Source organism: Stylophora pistillata, chromosome 1, assembly GCF_964205215.1.
Source record: "Stylophora pistillata chromosome 1, jaStyPist1.2, whole genome shotgun sequence".
In the NCBI taxonomy this organism is placed as follows: domain Eukaryota; kingdom Metazoa; phylum Cnidaria; class Anthozoa; order Scleractinia; family Pocilloporidae; genus Stylophora; species Stylophora pistillata.
The window spans coordinates 48085877-48106145 of record NC_142519.1 but is presented as its reverse complement, the minus strand read 5'-3'; positions in this window follow the sequence as shown (position 1 = coordinate 48106145).

The following is a 20269-nucleotide window of genomic DNA, read 5'->3' as shown; positions in this document are numbered from 1 at the left end:
GTGTCTGTGTTGGATCTTCGATTTTAGTCGCACTTATGTGTGATAATTGTGATGCTCATTGCTATTGTTCTTTGCTGTGATGAATATATTTTCGATTTTAATTGTGCCGAGGGTTGTTATTGTAGCTTGTTGTTAAATTTGTTCTAAGAGTGCTAATGATCGAATTAATTCGTGCAAGGCGTGTAACACTGCTAATTTGCATACTTTATAAACCAGAGAATTCGATCATTTTACTCAGTGCGAACGCGGGTTTAGAATGAGGATGGATTCGTCGGAAGACGAAGGATTACTTATTACACAGAGCTCTACGGGGAAAATTGTACTGCACGAGAGGTTAAAGTAGTAAGTCCGGAAAAATGTGATCAAGAAGGTAGTAATCAGTCAGTAGTTGTTAGCACTAATTCCGCTAGAATTGTTATTTCCTATAAATGAACTGATGAATATAATACTTCTTAAATGCAGTAAATTGTGCTCCATACTATCAGTCTCCTTGATTGTATTTATTTTCAGTGTTTGAAAGTTTTAGTTGATTAAAGTGGCACTTCGAAACAAAAAGTTAAGTTGCAATGAACGAGAGTTAAACGCAAACGGTAATGTTGACAATGTGGTAAGCTATCAGTTTTGGTGCGCTTTATACATTAAATTTCCTAAAACAAGCTGCAATATTTTTAATAATTGTAACCTGCACGCTGCAATATTTTTGATATTGCAGCCTGGACACTGCAATATTTTTAATATTGCAGCATGCTTATTTAGCGTGTTTAATTATAATACCCTTAATAATTTCCCTCCTACAGTTGTTTTGTCATCTTAAAGACTAGAATCGTTGATTTAATGCAGAGAGAAAACAATAGAATTTTATGGGGATCAGTAATTATATGAGTCCCCTCCACGAGAAAGAACCCTCTCAACTGTACCTCGCTTTCAACGTGTGGCTCTGTAGCTCACTGGGTAGAGGGGCTGAATTAGTATGTGGGAGGCATGGGTTAGAGTCCCGTTCAAGCCTGAGTTCATCCAGCATCCAGGCTTAAATACGAAGGCGCGCTATAAATGGAACCTTAGGTTCCACTGGACCACTTGTCAATCAACCGTCGTGTGATGTAGAACTCTTAGAGTCAAGTCAGCTTGAGTTACAGCTACTCCAAAGCAGTGAACAGCGGGCGCATTCCTCAAAATTGTTTTATGTCTTCATCACAGAGAAGAATTTTTGAGATTTGTATTTCCTTTCTCCAATGGAAACTGTCTTTATTTGTGACGGTAAATTTCAGATCGAAGTAGGTGGTTCGCACGTTACCTCATGCGACCATGCTGGTGTATGTAAACAATAGATATCTCATAAGCCCCTTTTGTTCGTCTACCAGCATTTGAATTTGACCCGCACACGTTAACGGTGAGTGACAAATGAGCATTGGTCTTCCGAGGGAAGACTTCCTTATATAGAGGTTTTGCACATCAGCCATGTTGGATGGCAAGAACAATAGATTATTTTACCAATGGGAAAAAAATGAAACTAGAGGCTAATAATTAAGTACAAACTCCGCAGATATATGTATTTTATACACGTGGGTTACATACAGGTGAGTCAACTTGGAGTTGTTGGTGAAGACTCCAGGTGGTAGCTCTTTGATTTGGTTTCCAATTAAGTACCTAAGAAATGGACATATTTAAATTTAAGATCTCTCCTTAATAGATAACTGTCAATCCGAGAGTGTGCCTATGTTATTGTATTTTTTCACCTTTTTATTTTCAGTTGGTTCATAGTAATAGAAAAAGATAACATTTAAAAGTGTTATGAAGTGCCTTAATAAACACAAATATCATAATAGCAATTTAGTGAATTCGTAACATTTTTAACACACCGAAATGTTAAAAAAAGAAACCTTTGTTCGAAATAGAAAATAACTCCACACTTGTTTTCACATTTCTCAACGCATTGCACGTTGGGAACGAGGCAAACTTTAGAGGGTTGATAGATGAATTTTCTCTTTTCAGGCTTATTTTCGGCAATTGCTAATATTTTACCTCACCTGCTAGTAATAAAGCTTTATTTGATTGTCAATGCTGCCGATCAAATGGAATGAACCCAATTATAAATTATACCATGGGAAAGAAGAACCTCTCAACTGTACCTCGCATGGGCCCGAGTCGCGCTCAAGCCTGAGTTTATCCATGCTTAAGATAATGAACAAATATCAAAGCGTTTCTCTTAGGCCGAATAAAAGTTATTCTTCATGTAATAGTGATAAATGACTGATAATTGCTGTAATAGCTCCTCTATCAGGTTGCTAAAGTTTGTTGATGGAGGACACATCCTGGATTTAGGTTAAACATTCTATCCGTATCGTATATTTTTAGTGTCATTTTCTTTTGGCAAACGTAAATTTAAATTTCGCAATAACTTTCCGAAAATTGGTTCGGATCACGACATATTTTAAGAGCCAGTCAATGTTTTTGAGTGGTTTGCAAGGCACTCAAGAAGCTAGCGTTACTCTCGGCTATCACCTTGCGCGACTCCTACGCTTCTCAGTTTTGTACTTAGCAACCTCCCGCACCATCCAAAAACTCAGTAGTGTACGCTATGGTGTTCACCATTTGTTGAATTTGATTTTCAATCCGCAGATCAAGGTATTTATAGATTAATATCGTGCAGAAAAATTAACCCGCTTTTTCGACGATGAACTGCTTTAAAATGATTTCTTGTCCGCACTTCTACACATATTTGAAGGATGATGAACACAATATTCCCGTTTGACCTAATAATATACCTGGATGTTTGTTTTTTATTAACACAAGTTGTTCCTTGAAGCTCGTAGCTTCCCTCGAGCCTCGCTTTGTTTTGTTATTTTTTATACAGACAAATATCGGAGCATTCTTTAGGCCAGACGGAAGCTATTGTACAAGAGCAATTTGTGTGATGTTTACAGCACCATGAATATTTTGATTTTTGGCACTAGTTGTGATCAGTTGTATCAGGCTACTAGTTCCAGCCCGTCTTTACAAGCAAGACACTGGCTACATGGTATTGTATCACGGTTTCGTCCACACGGGGGTTTGCACTTGCTCTACAGGTTCAAGTAGGGAGATTTTGCAACGGTTCCCTTGGCTTTTGTGTGCCACGCAGATATTTAAGAGTCAAAGAGGGTAGGAAGGAAGAGGAATTTAGAATTTATCTATTGTTTTATACAAATAAACTGAAATTTCCGCTTGAATGGCTGCGTTTTGAACCCTGCAACGTCCGTTTAAAGGCGTCTCTCTGAACAATAGTGTGAAATATGAACGGATAAATGTATTATTCACAGTACAGTTAACTCGGTGTTGGTAGCGAAGACTCTAGGTGGTAGCTCTTTTATTTGGTTGTAATCCAAGTCACTACGAAAAGGATATATTCTTGATCTAAAGTTTTTTCTGGGTTATTAAAACTAGGCTTTTTAAACCCTGATAAAATTAAGAGACCACATCATACTTTCATTATCTAACTAGAAGGTAATTAATACAAACTTAGTTCCGGGTAACTTAGTAAAGCTTCCGGTAACCATCAATATTTCAGGACGATAAGAACGATTAGTTTTTAAGCTTTAATCCTCAACTTTAAGGAAAGGCCATTGCATGTTTCATGAGTCCTTGGGCAATTAAAGTTTGGAACCAAGATTTTATAAATACGCGAGATGAGATATTTTATACGTGTGATTGCGTTTGTTAAGAGTCGCTTAAATATGTCTCTTGGAATAAGCAATGGATGTTTTTTACTTACAGTCGAATCACCTTGGTGTTGTAGCTGAAGACTCCAGGTGGTAGCTGTGCTATCCGATTGCTATATAAGTACCTATTCAAAGAATATACCAAAAGTTGTAGGTTTTACCTAAGTTTGTGAACCAATCAAAGTCAACTTGTGTTGAAAATACTTAGAAGGTGCTCTAGGTTAGTCACGCAATAGAGACTCAGTCAATAGCGTGTTCTATGCGGGGATGAGATAATTACTAATGTGATTGTTCACATCAACATATTTGCTGTGATCCTTGCAGCTTGCTTGTATTCTGTCAGTCATCCATTGCAAGTTTTATTAGTCTTGCTGATAATGAAGTAGGACGATTGAACATGCAATATTTGTCCTTGAACATAAGTTTGTTTCTTGAAGCTCAAAGTTTTCCTCGTGCCTCGCTCTCTGTTCATTTTTCGAAACAGGTAATTGACAAATATCGGAGAATTCCTTCAGGCCTAATGGAGGCTATTGCTGATATAATTATGATTAATGGCTAATGATCGCTGTCTGTTGAAACACTTCAGGTGTGAGCTCCTCTATCAGGTTATCTTAAGTCTGTAGATTGAGGATATATATCCTAGATTTAAGTTGAACGTTTAATCTCATAGGTGTTTTTGTCCTGTATTTTCTATCTACAGTAAATCCTCTATTAATCCCCCCTCTCAAATAAGCCCCCCCTTTTCAGAGGAGGAAAGTTAATAGGCCCCCTCTCTAATAAGCCCCCCTCCTCTCTAATAAGCCATCCTTTTCAGAGGGGGAAAGTTAATAAGCCCCCCTTCTCTAATAAACCCCCCTCTCTAGTAAGCCCCCCTTCTTAGAGGACGAAAGTTAATAAGCCCCCATTCTCTAATAAACCCCCCTCTCTAATAAGCCATCCTTTTCAGAGGAGGAAAGTTAATAAGCCCCCTTCTCTAATAGGCCCTCCTCTCTAATAAGCCCCCCTTTTCAGAGGAGGAGAGTTATAATAAGCCCCCCTTCTCTAATAAGCCCCCCTTTTTAGAGGAGAAAAGTTAATAAGCCCTACTTATCTAATAAACCCCCTGTCTAATAAGCTCCCCCTTTTCAGAGGAGGAAACTTAATAAGTACTCCCTCTCTAATAAGCCCCCATTTTCAGAGGAGGAAAGTTAAAAAGCTCCCCCTCTCTATTAAGCCCCCCCTCCCCCTCCCCCAAACCAAGCATGGTCCATGCCAAAGTCTGTTACCTAGATTGCAAGCGTTTCACCAAGAGGAGGAAGGGTTCGATCCTTTCGAGTACACTATTGTTTCAGAAGAAGAGATGGCTCAAGAAAACGTCGCACACCTTATTTTGGATGAGGATGATGAGGATGAAATCCTTGACATTGACATTGAATCTTGACCATAAAGTTCCTAACTTTTCGATTTCACTTTCTGCTGTTTTGTTTAGGTTATCAAATTACGAAATACCGTAGAATTATAGTATCATGAATTTCAAGGCTCTTTATATAAAATATTTAAATGTAAGAGATAAGAAATGTAAATATAAGAGGAGTTTTCCAGAGATTCTCGTTTGTAAGTTGTGTAAGACAGATATATGCAAGTAACCATTCTCATAAAAATTGCCGAAGAACATGAGACCGGAAGCACATTTTTATAGAATAAGAATTTTATTTTTTAACAACAACAAACATATGAAACATATGTGTGAACTGCGGTTATGAGACGTATATGAGAACGATCCTTCGCAGTAAAGCACTATTTCAGCAATAGTGGAAATCAGACCTGAAAAAAATTTCAGGCCTGTACGGGATTCGAACCACTGACCTCTGCGATACTAGTGCAGCGCTCTACCAATTGAGCTAACAAGCCAACTGGGAGCAGGCCATCAAATTCATTCGATATAAACCCGTAGATGATAAATCAAACAACAACAAACATATGAAACATATGTGTGAACTGCGGTTATGAGACGTATATGAGAACGATCCTTCGCAGTAAAGCACTATTTCAGCAATAGTGGAAATCAGACCTGAAAAAAATTTCAGGCCTGTACGGGATTCGAACCACTGACCTCTGCGATACTAGTGCAGCGCTCTAGCAATTGAGCTAACAAGCCAACTGGGAGCAGGCCATCAAATTCATTCGATATAAACCCGTAGATGATCCCCCTTTTCAGAGGAGGAAACTTAATAAGTACTCCCTCTCTAATAAGCCCCCATTTTCAGAGGAGGAAAGTTAAAAAGCTCCCCCTCTCTATTGTTATTTTTAGGCTCCTACAAGTGAATTAGATACTTTTGACAGTGACTAATTGTACAACGTGTAAGTCTACTCTGTCTCATACCACGGTATTTTTGCTACAGGTGATGCGTTTCGCTAAATTAAGTAAGCCCCCCCTCTCTTTTAAGCCCCCCATCTCTATTGTTAAGGTGGCTCGTAACGGTTTTCATCTTTTTGATGGTTTGTAACTTTGAAAGAATACAACAGAAAGACTGACCAAGGCCAGTTGAACACTTTAACGGGGTTGAATTACATAATCATTGGTTATCCAAAAATAAATGTCATTTCGTCTCTAGTAGTTTCCATGGCAACGCTTTCATAGGCTTATTCAGACGCATTTTTTAGCTTGTGGCTTAAATAATTCGAAAACTAACACGGTGACCCCTGATTTTTTTCAGTGATTGCTTTTGGCACTTGAAAAGGAAAATGCACAGAGATTTTTAAAAAATTCTGCGGAGCGGAATTTCAGAAAATCTTAAAAAAGGGCAATTTTCACACATCACAAATTTCCTTCCGTAGAATTTTCTAGTTTTTTTTCTGATGATTCCTTTCGACGTTATTATCAGGTTGGAACAATAGAAAGAACGGGTCACCGGACTTGTTTTCATGCAATAGCTTTCGTGAGTTTAGCAATTTCCACGCGCGTTCTCGCGCATTTAAAAATCTGGATTCTATAAGATCGACATTTGCTCATGATTTGTTTTAGCTACCGCTGACAATTGCGTCTGCTCGCGCGAGCACCTACGATCTGATGTTTACAGACGTTTACTGCTAAGAAAAGCATTGAACAGCCATCAAAGACAGCCTCCCGAGCTCATCTTGAAAATCCTACACATCACCTCTGGCTATATCACATTATTTTCCTTGAAGTTTCAAAGTCTTCTTCCACTTCAGGCAGATTATCCTTCACTTGAGTTCTTCTTTTTTTGCCGTCGCAAGATCTCATATCGGTTGCATATTTCTTTTAAATGTGAATTGAAGCAACCTTTACTTCTCCGAAAATCGTCTTCGTTATCTTAGTTTCTATCTCCTGCATTCACAGTGGCCGCTCAACACATCAAATACAAGCTCTTAGGTAAAGTTCGCACAAAAGTAGAAAAAATTCCACGCGCCGCCATCTTTGTTTTGAATTTTCATCTTTTGATCTCGCACTTCTTTCGCACGTTTCTATCACGCGCGTCACGCAATAGTGACCTGTTCCCCGCGCGAGGAAACTGGTAGGAGCCACCTAAAGTCCCCCCCCTCAAAAGTGATTGAAAAAAAATAAGCCCCCCCCCAGGGGCTTAGTAGAGAATTTACGGTAGTTAGGGAAAATTTTAGATCTTGCGATAAAATGTTTTGACACCAGCCACTCTACGAGAGCTATTCAATGTTTAGCAATTAATGTGATGGTTTACAGCACCCTTACTACTTTCATTCGTGGTTGTGAGCAGTAGTGCCAGTCCTACTAGTTCCAACCCGTCATCCTAAAGCATGACAACGGCCAAATGCTATTGTAATAATAATGATAATAATAAAAGTCTTTATAAAGCACTCTAAACAACAAACGTGTTTAGTTACAATGATATGAACTCATCAAGTATAAAACTAATTAACTAAATTACTACCTGACTAACTAATAAGAGAACAAAGATCTATTAACAAAAGTCCTCTTGAAACGTTCAGTTCTGACAAGCGGGAGTATATAATTATGGCGCCTCTTACGTTGTGTAACCATTTGTCGCTCCGGTGGCAAAAGGTCATCTAAAGCTGTTGTAAAATCGCTGTCGGTGATCTTGGCCCACAACTTCTTATCTTTTAGAGTAATAATATTTTCAATGGAAAAAAGCTCTTTACAGTAACCAAGCTTAAAAGCTCTCTTGAACAGCCTGTCTATGCGACTCAGATACTTATGATAATACGCGTAGCCCCATACTTCTACAGCATATGTAAATATAGGTAGATTAAGATTGATAAAAAGAAGATCAAGATGATCCAGCGGCAGTCCATAGAATTTACAAACACGTAAGATGTACAGACGACTACTGACTTTCGATATAATATTATCAAAATGTAAATCCCAGTTACACGGATCAGATTGAAGGGTTACACCCAACAACTTCAGACATGGCTTACGCTCTATAGAAATCCGAGGAGCAGGTAAAGCCTATGTGGATTTGCCTCTAAGAAGCATCTCCCGCGTTTTCTTGAAGTTTAGTTGCATACGGTTAGCAGATGTCCATGCGACGATCGATCGGACCTCCTGAGCTGCTGAATTACCGTTGTTAGCCCGCGGTTTTATTGGAATACTTAATGTTAAATCATCAGCATATTTCATAAGCAGATTCTGATTTGGTAGAATGGCCTTAATATCGTTGACCATAATAGAAAATAGTATAGGGCCTAAAACTGTCCCCTGAGGGATACCCCTCTTGATATTTAAATAATCCGTAACAATGGCATCAACAACAACTCTTTGTTTTGTGTTCTGTAAAAAACCAATAATCCAATTGGTCACGTATGGATTTATGTCAAGTGTTTTCAACTTAGAGCAGAGGATATCATGAGGGACCGACTCAAAAGCTTTGCTGAAATCAAAAGAGAAAATTCTAACGCAATCAAAACCCGACTCAAGCCATTTCAGCCAAGCATACTGACACTTAATTAAGGCCATAGTCGTATTGTGGCCTTTGCGGTATACAAACTGGTCCAAGCTAATGAAGTTATTAATATATTGAGATAAATCTTGCCTGTAGACAAGATGTTCAAAAACCCTCATTATTACATTACTCAGCGAAATAGGCCGCAACTGTGTGCAAGGAGGGGAGGAGAGGGGAGGGAGAGAGGGCAAAGCAAACAGTTATAGAGAGAAAGCCTGCAAGGACGATCAACTTTCGTTTCTTCCCTCTATTATTTTATCACAATATCCGCACTGGGTATCTGACGCATAAAAATTAAACAAATACGAAAACAAAAGAATTAGGTAAAGATAGAAAATGAAATTGTTAGAGCGAAGGCCACCAACATCCGGTGGTAGCCTTTTTTTTTTAATTTTCAGATGATTTAATGAGACGAGGTTACTCCCATCTGTTCATCACTACCAATCAATTAACCATCGCAGCTTGTTCCATTACTTTAGCTCATAGCTGACTACACCAACAACGCGTGAGAAATTAGATAATTCGTAACTCACTGCGCGTCAATATCAACAACATTCAGGTATGCATGACTAGGAGAGGATGGGATAACTTTATTTATGCACGGTTTTTCCATCAGTTGATTAAGTGAATTCTATACCAGAAACCTATCTATCTAACTACAAAAATTATTTTGATAATAACAATTCAAATAAAAGAAATAAGTAAAAAATTCTGCTTTTTATGGAGGCCTTGTCTAAAATTTGCTTAAAGTTAAGATCTTACTTTAAGATCTTACTTTAAGATCTTACTTTAAACTGTGGCGATTTAATTTAGATTTGAATAAATAAAAAGGATAAATATGTTCTTTCAAACTATCTGGGCCCTACCCGATAAGTGACATAACTCAAACGTAAGAAGGTGTGAAATCACTCTTTCTTTGTTCCTGAGGCTTGACAACAACAGCACTGTTTCTTTTACATTGCTTGCGTCAGTGGTTGAAAAAAGAACGGGGGCAGTTTTCTTTCCTTTTTTTTTCAGGATCAGGTTTTTTTTGCCTGCCCTCTGTCTATTTTAAAACGGCGTCGCGTGAGCAAAACAAAAAGAAATTTAAAACAACAAATTTAACGCGAATGGAAAACAGATCGCTCCCGGCCCAGCTTTCCGAGAACGCTTGCGCGCAATAACATGACTGGAGTAAATTACTTTTACTGTCTATCTGTGTGCTGGGAAAGGGAAATTCCAGCGGTTAGCACTAGATCAAACACTCTTAATGGAAAAAAGGGTGGAGAACTTGAGATGAAGTGATTGGAACTCCACTCCATTTGGAAAGGAAATAGCTTTTTACTCCTGTTCGTAGTCAAAATGTGAGCTTTTTATAAACAACTCGGTGCTGTGCAATTTCTTGGTTATTTAACATCTCACATTCGACTTGCTCTCGTAAAATAACTGTTAAATAGCTCTTGAATAATCTTAGTTCTGTTACTGAATACCCCAAAGGGTACCCCCAGTATCTTCGTAAAAAAATCTAATAATGAAAATAGAGGCTTAAGTCTAAACTCCACAGAAATATGTATTTTATACACATGCATGTGTTACATACAGGTGAGTCAACTTTGAGTTGTTAGTGAACACTCCAGGTGGTAGCTCCTTGATTTGGTTTCCATTTAAGTACCTAAGAAATGGACATATTTAAATTTAAGATCTCTCCTGAAAAGATAACTGTCAATCCGAGAGTGTGCCTATGTTATTGTAATTTTTTACCTTTTTTTTCAGTTGGTTCATAGTAATAGAAAAAGATAACATTTAAAAGTGTTATGAAGCGCCTTAATAAACGCAAATATCATAATAGCAGTTTAGGGATTTCGTAACATTTTTAACACACTGAAAAGTTAAAAAAAGAAACCTTTGTTCGAAATAAAAAATAACTCTAAACTTGTTTTCAGATTTCTCAACACATGGCGCGTTGGGAACGAGGCAAACTTAAGAGGGTTGAAGGATGAATTTTCTCTTTTCAGGCTTATTTTCGGCAATTGCTAATATTTTAGCCCACCCGCTAGTAATAAAGCTCTATTTGACTGTCAATGCCCCCGATCAAATGGAATTGACCCAATTATAATTTATTTAATGGATAATTACTGAGGCATATTGGATTATAAGAAATATTGCAATTATGAGAAATTATATTGGATTATGAGATATATTGCAATTATATATTGAAATATTGCTGTAATATTTCTCATAATGCCATGTGCCGAAGTAATTATCTATGATAATTATTGATCCCCATGAAGTCCTATTGATCTGTGTCTGTGTTGGATCTTCGATTTTAGTCGCACCTATGTGTGATAATTGTGATGCTCATTGCTATTGTTCTTTGCTGTGATGAGTATATTTTAGATTTTAATTGTGCCGAGGGTTGTTATTGTAGCTCGTTGTTAAATTTGTTCAAAGAGTGCTAATGATCGAATCAATTCGTGCAAGGCGTGTAACACTGCTAATCTGCGTACTTTATGAACCAGAGAATTCGATCATTTTACTCAGTGCGAACGCGGGTTTAGAATGAGGATGGATTCGTCGGAAGACGAAGGATTACTTATTACACAGAGCTCTACGGGGAAAATTGTACTGCACGAGAGGTTAAAGTGGTAAGTCCGGAAAAATGTGATCAAGAGGGTAGTAATCATTCAGTAGTTGTTAGCACTAATTCCGCTAGAATTGTTATTTCCTATAAATGAACTGATGAATATAATACTTCTTAAATGCAGTAAATTGTGCTCCATACTATCAGTCTCCTTGATTGTATTTATTTTCAGTGTTTGAAAGTTTTAGTTGATTAAAGTGGCACTTCGAAACAAAAAGTTAAGTTGCAATGAACGAGAGTTAAACGCAAACGGTAATGTTGACAATGTGGTAAGCTATCAGTTTTGGTGCGCTTTATACATTAAATTTCCTAAAACAAGCTGCAATATTTTTAATAATTGTAACCTGTACGCTGCAATATTTTTGATATTGCAGCCTGGACACTGCAATATTTTTAATATTGCAGCATGCTTATTTAGCGTGTTCAATTATAATACCCCTAATAATTTCCCTCCTACAGTTGTTTTGTCATCTTAAAGACTACAATCGTTGATTTAATGCCGAGAGAGAGCAATAGAATTTTATGGGGATCAGTAATTATATGAGTCCCCTCCACGAGAAAGAAGAACCCTCTCAACTGTACCTAGCTTTCAACGTGTGGCTCTGTAGCTCACTGGGTAGAGGGGCTGAGTTAGTATGTGGGAAGCATGGGTTAGAGTCCCGTTCAAGCCTGAGATCATCCAGGCTTAAATACGACGGCGCGCTATAAAAGGAGCTTTAGGTCCCACTGGACCACTCGTCAATCAACCGTCGTCTAATGTAGAACTCTTAGAGTCAAGTCAGCTTGAGTTACAGCTACTCCAGAGCAGAGAACAGCGGGCGCATTCCTCAAAATTGTTTTATGTCTTCATCACAATACAAGAATTATTGAGATTTGTATTTCCTTTCTCCAATGGAAACTGTCTTTATTCGAGGCGGTAAATTTCAGATCGAAGTAGGTGGTTCGCACGTTACCTCGTGCGACCATGCTGGTGTATGCAAACAATAGATATCTCATAAGCCCCTTTTGTTCGTCTACCAGCATTTGAATTTGACCCGCACACCTTAACGGTGAGTGACAAATGAGCCTTGGTCTTCCCAGGGAAGACTTCCTTATATAGAGGTTTTGCACAGCAGCCATGTTGGATGGCAAGAACAATAGATTATGTTACCAATGGGAAAAAAATTATTTCTTATGCAAAATATTTTCATTGTTCCTGCCATCCAACATGGCTGCTGTGCAAAACCTCTTGGGCGCGCCTTCGTGTTTAAGATAATGAACATATATCAGAGCGTTTCTTTCAAGCCGAATAAAAATTATTCTTCATGTAGTAATGATAAATGACTGATAATTGCTGTAATAGACCCCCTATCAAGTTGCTAAAGTCTGTTGATGGAGGACATATCCTGGATTTAGGGTAAACATTTTATCTTTTTCATTTCATTTATCATTTTCTTTTGGCAAACGTGAGTTTAAATTTCGCAATAACTTTCCGAAAAATGTTTTGGGTCCCGACATATTTCGAGAGCCAGTCGATGTTTTTGAGTGGTTTGCAAGGCACTCAAGAAGCTAGCGTTACTCTCGGCTATCGCCTTGCGCGACTCCTACGCTTCTGAGTTTCGTGCTTAGCAACCTCCCGCACCATCCAAAAACTCAGTGGTGTACGCTATGGTGTTCACCATTTGTTAAATTTGATTTTCAATCCGCAGATCAAAGAAAATATTTCATTAGGAATTCATAGATTAATGTCGTGCAGAAAAATTAACCCCTTTTTCGACGATGAACTTTTTTAAATGATTTATTATCCGCACTTCCAAAAATATTTGAAGGATAATGAACACAATATTCCCGTTTGACCTAACAATATGCCTGGATATTTGTTTTGTTATTAACATAAACTGTTCCTTTGAAGCTCGTAGTTTCCCTCGAGCCTCGCTCTCTTTTGTTTTGTTTTTTTTTATTCATATTATGACTTACGAAGACCCCTGAGCTTAAACACCTCAGACTCAGCTTTAAAAAAAAAAAATGCAGCCTTACAAACTCTTTCTGATGCAAGAAATCAAAGAAAAAGCTTAGAACCGAAGTTAATAAGATTGCACTGTTAATAAAGAGATTTTGAGGTCATTAGAAATACCTAAGAAATGGAAATAAATTAAATTTAACATATACTTAACGGGTAATCATGATGCCTAGACTGAGTCTGTGTTTTGTGTCCTTTAGAAAAGAGCTTGGGAACTAGAACTATAGTTTTTGGAGGTAGCATCTCATAAAAAGGGAGAGTGTTTTATCAGGGTTTCTTGATCACGAGGAAAGTGATCAAGCATATATTTAGTTTATCTTTCTTTTGCTTCATTAACACATGTACATTTTGCTAGCCAATGTAATGAGAGGTGTTTTCCTTTTAATCGGACGCAGTTGCACTTTGCAATGACCTCAATTGCAATTTTGAAAAGCGGAAGAAGCAGCAATAGGTAAGTCTACCCGGTTTTGAACTCTAAAAGTTACCACAAGGAAGTTTTTGTTTGAATCTTCTAAGCCTAAAAGTACACAGTACAAAGATAAGTGGGCTGTTCATGTTTTTGAAATTGAAAGGCTGCACGCGACAAAAAAGTTCCTTTTTACTAGAGCTGGAAAGTGTGTTCAAAGATTAGGATTTTCACCGAGTGCAAAGTCTTGAAGAAAGGTTGAAGGCCTGGACACCTTTACCCAAAACTTCTGGCTAACAAAGTTCATCTGAACAAACGAACAAGCACTTGTTCAAGTACTGCATTCTTTAGCAAATTGATTTCCAGCCACGCTTGCTCATCTGTGTTGTTTACTGGGGTTATCAAGGTTCGAAATGGTGAATGACTGAAAAATGTAACACTATACCAACGTTTTCAGATATCTGGAAACGTGCGGCAAATTCATTGTTCGCTCTAAGTAAAACTGAACCATAGCACGATGTTCATTGCATATTATTCAGCACCAGGAAAATACCAATGAATAGCTGTTTTTCCTTAATGTCTTTCTCAAGTTTTCTCCTGCGCGTGAACGCTGCATTTCCCAGGCATCTTCCCACAGAATAACTTATGGTGAATGCCATGAAAACATGATGTTTATGGCTGTTTTCCTGCTCCACGAAAACGCTAGTATGTAGCTTGTTTTCCTAAATGTTTTACTATAGCCTTCCCGAGCGCGCGAAAGCTGGATTTCAGTTTCCAAGCGTTTTACCGCAGAATTACGGTGAATGCCATGAAAACATGATGTTTTTTGACTATGAGAGCAATCTTCGCAGTAACAAACATGACTTAAGAGTGAGTGTCAGCAAGAATCAAACAAAATCGGAAACTAGTGGTAAAAATGTGAGAAGCGAAATTTGCTCAAACTCCGACTACTAATAGTCCATATTAAACTATTCATCACTATGTGGCTCATTTCTCGAATAGATTTTTGTTTTGGCGGAAAACGGCGATACTAGATCTCAGGGCCAGATGTGAGCAAATTAGGCTTAGAAATTAACAATTTTCAAGAAAACCTTTTGCTTTAAATAAAGAGCCCGAAGATATTCATATGCAATCAGCTTATTTCACAGCTTTTCCAGGTTTTGTACTGTAATTTCTATGACATTTGAAAAGAAATCTGACATTGTGCGAGATTTGAAAAATCTCCCTATGTTTCTTGATGGAAATCACTATCTAGCTTGAAAAAACAATTGACCCTACTACCTTTATTACAAATTAAACGAAACTTAGAGGTCAGACCCCTTTACAAATGGGCTTTTTAACTCATGACTTTTTGTTCTGGGGAAATAAGGCTGTCGTCAATTAGAGAGCGCTTAAACTTCCACATATTCGCGAAATCAAACAAGAGATTTTGCGACCGACCGTGACAGACAGATCTATTATTTCCGCCCATGCTCAACGAAAAAGCTCAATGAAAATATAGTGGTCATTCCTGTGGTAGTTGAGTCGTGCTATTTACAAGTATTAATTTTTTCTTGTCATTTTTATCTTTATTCTTGTTTTAACTTTATGTTTAACATGTATATGTTAACGTGCTCGTGTGGTTTGCCGGCTGAGAAGTTCAAATAGTGAAAAACTGTAAGCTGGTAAACCTCGGGCTTGAAAATGCTTCCCGAGGCCGCAGGACTCGGGCAGCATTTTCAAGCCGGGGTTGACTGTTTTTTTTTTTCCTGCAGTAAATTGGCTTTCAAGTGGGTTTTTTTATACGCCACTGTGTTTTTGAATTGGCTCACGAGCCTTCTACAAACGATTCATAAAAATTTTTCGCAACAACTAACTTAGATACTAGACACCAAAGTATATGTTACAGAAAAGATACTTCTCAATTTTAGAACAAACTGAGAGCGAATGTCTCCAAGGGTCAAAGGAAATCGTAAATTAGGGGCAAAATTAAAATGCGAAAACTCGAAACTGTTCAAACTCCGGCTATTAGTCGTCCCGATATAATAGTATTCATCTCCGAATAAGGTTGATTTGTCAATAATTCGGTGTTTCACTCAAAAATGACGAGAATCATTTTCGTGGCCAGATACTATGAAACCGAGCTGCCAGGTTGTAATAACGTGTATCGACTACAGTTATGAGCGCTTGCCACTGCTACAGGTACAGCCTTGTACCAGGTTTGAGAGCAAGGTCACAAATGGCTTTTTCCTTCGAACTGTTGTCTCCGATATATCAGGAACAAAGGATTCGCAGATACCCCGTAACATAGGTACAGAAAAGGAGCCAAGTTAAGAGTTCAACACAAACTCACAGATGTTGTAGGAGTCATATATGATTAAATGTAAATGCTGAATGCTGAATGCTGACCTCAGACAAAACCTTGTCACTAAGTACACTCTGAAGGTCTATTCCCGGAGTCTCGTTCTCACTATCAGGCTGATCTACCTCGACACTTCACTTAGAAGCAAGGTGAGAAAAGTAACTGCTAATTCGCGGGTTTGTGAGAAAATTCCCATAGCTAAATAGTCTCTCCCCGTTGCTTTCTTTTGCATTCCTCATGGCTTTAGAGACTTCATCAGTCGGGTCGGCTGTCTTCCCTGTTCTCTCTCCAATTTGAAACTTGGAATTGAGGTACTGCTTTTGAGTGTCAGTAACCTTTGTACTACGGGACTGTGTTGATTTCAGTGCCCATCCCATCGGAAGAGTAGTGGGCACAGTTGGTAGTGATGGTTTACTTCCTTCTAGGACCGTTGGGCATTTACTCGCGCCTCAATCCAGATTAGTGGCGTATTCTATCATAGCCCTGTGAAAGAGCGTTTCATACTCTAGAACACGCTTGTGCTTTCCGTAGCCCAAGTGTTAAACCAGCGATGATTGCCGTATAAACGTCTTGACACATCCCTCTTCTACGCATGTAAATAATGGACAATTGTTAGCAACATCAACATCAACGCCTGACTTATCTGGAGACTCATCTACACAATCGGATTTGGGGGGGTTCGGCCACCTATTCGTCTGGGTACTACTGTAACAAAGCTTGTGATAGTCTCGCTGGTCGAAGGCCTGATCTCATCGTCGACAGTTCCGATTGTTCAGGGACATTGCAGTTTGACCAGGGAATACTTTTTCCAGGGCCAATTTCGTAGGCTCTTCACGTTCTTATCCCTTCCTGGCCGTAGCAAAGGTTTCTGACAAAACTCACTTTCTCCCACTTGAAACTCTTGATGGATAGAGCATTAGGAGGACCGCACACCTTCACAATTACGCCGCGCACACCCCTGGAAGACTCTATAGCTTCTTTCATCAGTGCAGCAATCTCAACGTCGTTTCCAGAATTCAGATACTTCGCCATGTATGACTTTATAGTGGCTTCCTTGCGATCGCAAGCGCCTTTTCCTCGACTCCGTGTGGCTCAGAAAAGTCAATCCGAGAGATCTGAAGGTCATGAGGTTTGGCAATCTGAGGAGCTGTAATCAGAGTCTGCGCACAATGATAACATCCAGCGTTGTAGCCTCGAATATAGATGGTCTGTAGTTCTGGCATAATAGCATTCAGTCGAATAAAGACATCATCAAGTATGGCTGACACCGAGCTACTGTCTTGGGTGGTAGCACTCTCACACACATGAACGAATGTCATCATCTCCATTTCTCCGCTTTTGCATTTAATCGCCACTGCTATATGCCACGATATACCTTTTTTACCAAACCAATCCGACTGGCTTTCCAGAACTTACGTGGAAGATATTTCATCACCCAGTCAAGTACTAGAAAAATGGGTGGGGCGCTGAGGCCGCTCATGATGTCAAGTCTGCATTCATCCTGATTTATAGACCGTAATAAATGGGCTTTTCAGCATTCAATGCTCTGTTTGGGCTGGGAAATAACAAAAGACAGTTATTCATTTTCATTGTCCGAGCATTCAACCGTTTCTAAGCCTTCTTTAATCTCCCTTATTACAGACCAGACAGGCAAGCAGCATTCACAGCTGTCACAATGGGCGTGGCCACAAGTCAAAGAATAATTTGGGTCGTCAGGATCACTCAGAGCATATGCTCTACAGTGGTCAGGGACAGCAGAGCTCTTGGAAACATGAACCTGAGAATTAATTCACCATTTTCGAAATTCCTCGATCCGCTTTTCTATTTTCTCCATGTTGGGATAAGATTTGTGGCACACAGCACGTGGAAGTGTTTCGCCGCCAGCCAGGTCCGAGTTCACGCCGGTGGTGAGGGCAAATTGTGTCTAAGCTCTGCGTCTCGTCCTCGAGGAAAATGCCCACTCTAGCAAGTAGAGTTTTACTGTCAATTTTCAATCCAGAAAATTAACAGTGAGAACAATGATTCCAAATATCCTTTGAGCAATTGCGTAAAGTAACGATTTCAAGGCTCTTGCTTTTATCTAACCTATCAAACGAGCAGTATTTTCGAGTTATTGTCTGAAAGGAGCATGAGAACGCCATTGCTGAGTTGCATAACGTGCGACAGGCCGTGGGAAAATTTCCCTATAATTGAATTGGATCACAACTTGTTTATGATTAGCAACCATAAGAACAATGATAAATAGTTCATTTCAAGGTTTTTAGATCAACAATTGCATAGCCCCTCGTGATCAGTGATGAAATCTTGATTCTTTAAACTATGAATTATCTCCAGCTGTCTGCTGCTCTAAAAGTGGAAATGGTATCAATTAATTAACTCTTGTACCGGTAAAACAGCATCATTCACCTGAAAAAATACTGTAAATGTGCTGCATAATTATGCACTGTTCGCATAAAAATATTATACAAGTTAGTGATAAAACATGCATTCCATTAGCTGCTGTATTTTCTCAAAAAATTAATAAATAACAAAACTCCGCAACAACAAGATATATTTTATTCCAGTTTTGGGCTTTGGGCTGGAATGAGAAAGCTGTCTGTCACGGTCTGTTACGCACTCTCTTGTTTGATTTCCCGAAAAATTGCAATTTTGAGTACACTTTCACCTAGCACAGCCTAAATTCCCCAGAAAAAAAAATTATATCAGCTAACATCCCATCTCTTCTGCATTCTAAATAAAAGTTTTCATTTTGATTTGTGATAAAGGTAGTAGGGTAAATTATTTTTTGAAGTTTACTAGTTATTTCCATGGAAAAACAGAGGGCTTCCTTTCAGGTCTCACTCAATACCTTATTGTTTTTCAAATGTCATAGGAATTATAATATGAAACCTGCAAACACTGCAAAATAAGCTGGTTGCAAGTGGATGTCTTCTGGATTTTATAGTTACGGCAAGCCGCCACCTTCAAGATGGCTAATTTTTTAGCCTAATTTTTCAATTCTTGGCCCTGAAATCGGGTATCATCCTTTTCTGCCGAAAGAAAACACCATTTGACAAAGCAACCCCATAGCGATAAAAAGTTCAATATGGACTACTAATAGCTAAAGTCTGGGCGATTCTGAAATTTCTAAATTTGCCGCACAAATTTTTGTGGACACGCACTCCTAAGTGGTAGTAAAAATGAGACCTGAAATAAAAGTCAGGCCTGTACAGGATTCGAATCCATGATCTCTGCGATACCGGTGCAGTGCTCTGCCAACTGAGCTCACAAGCCAACTGGGAGCTGGTCATTATTTTGGTTCGTAAAAAACCCATCGACAATTGATGAATCAACGTTTCTGTATATATGAAAGTCATATTTGAACTGCAGTTAAAGAACGACTATGAGGACGATCTTCGCAGTTACGAACACTACTGAAGCAGTAGTGAAAATGAGGGCTGTAAAAAATTCAGGCCTCTATGGGGTACGAACCCACGACCTCTGCGATGCTGGTGCAGTGCTCCACCAACTGGGCTAACAAGTCAACTGGGAGCTGGTCATTAGGTTAGTTCGTAATAAACCCATGAAGTGATGAATCAACTGCTTAAGTAGTGTTCGTTACTGCAAAGATCGCTCTCATACTCGTTCTTTGACCACAGTTCAAATATATGACTTTCATATATTCACAAACTTTGATGCTTGTTGATTGTTTTCCTGCTCCACAAGAACACTAGTGTATAGCTTGTTTTCCTAAACATTTTTCTATATTTTTCCCAGGCCTATGGACGCAGCACTTGCCAAGCGTTTTCTCACAGAATAACTTATGGTGAATTCCATGGCAACATGATGTTTGTCGATTGTTTTCCGGCTCCACAAAAACGCGAGTGTATGGCTTGTCTTCCTGAACGTTTTTCTATAGTTTTCCTAAGGGTGCGAACGCTGCATTTGCCAAGCGTTTTCTCACAGAATTACTAACGACCGCGACTAGGCCATGAAGACGTGTTCTTCGTCTATTTTTTTCCTGCCGTATTGAAACGCTCGTGAACAGCTTGCATTGTTTTCCTGTTCGATTTTCTGCAGTATTCTTGAGCGCACGAGCGCTGCATCTTCCAACCGTTTTCACGCAGAAATACTAATGATGAACGGCAAAAACACACAATGTTCGTCGATTGTTTTCTTGCCTCATAGAAACGCCAATAAATAGTTCGTTTTCCGAAACGTTTTTCAGCTGTTTCCGAACGCGTCCGAGCAATGCATTGCTAGTGTTTTTTTTCTCTGAGAAATGATGA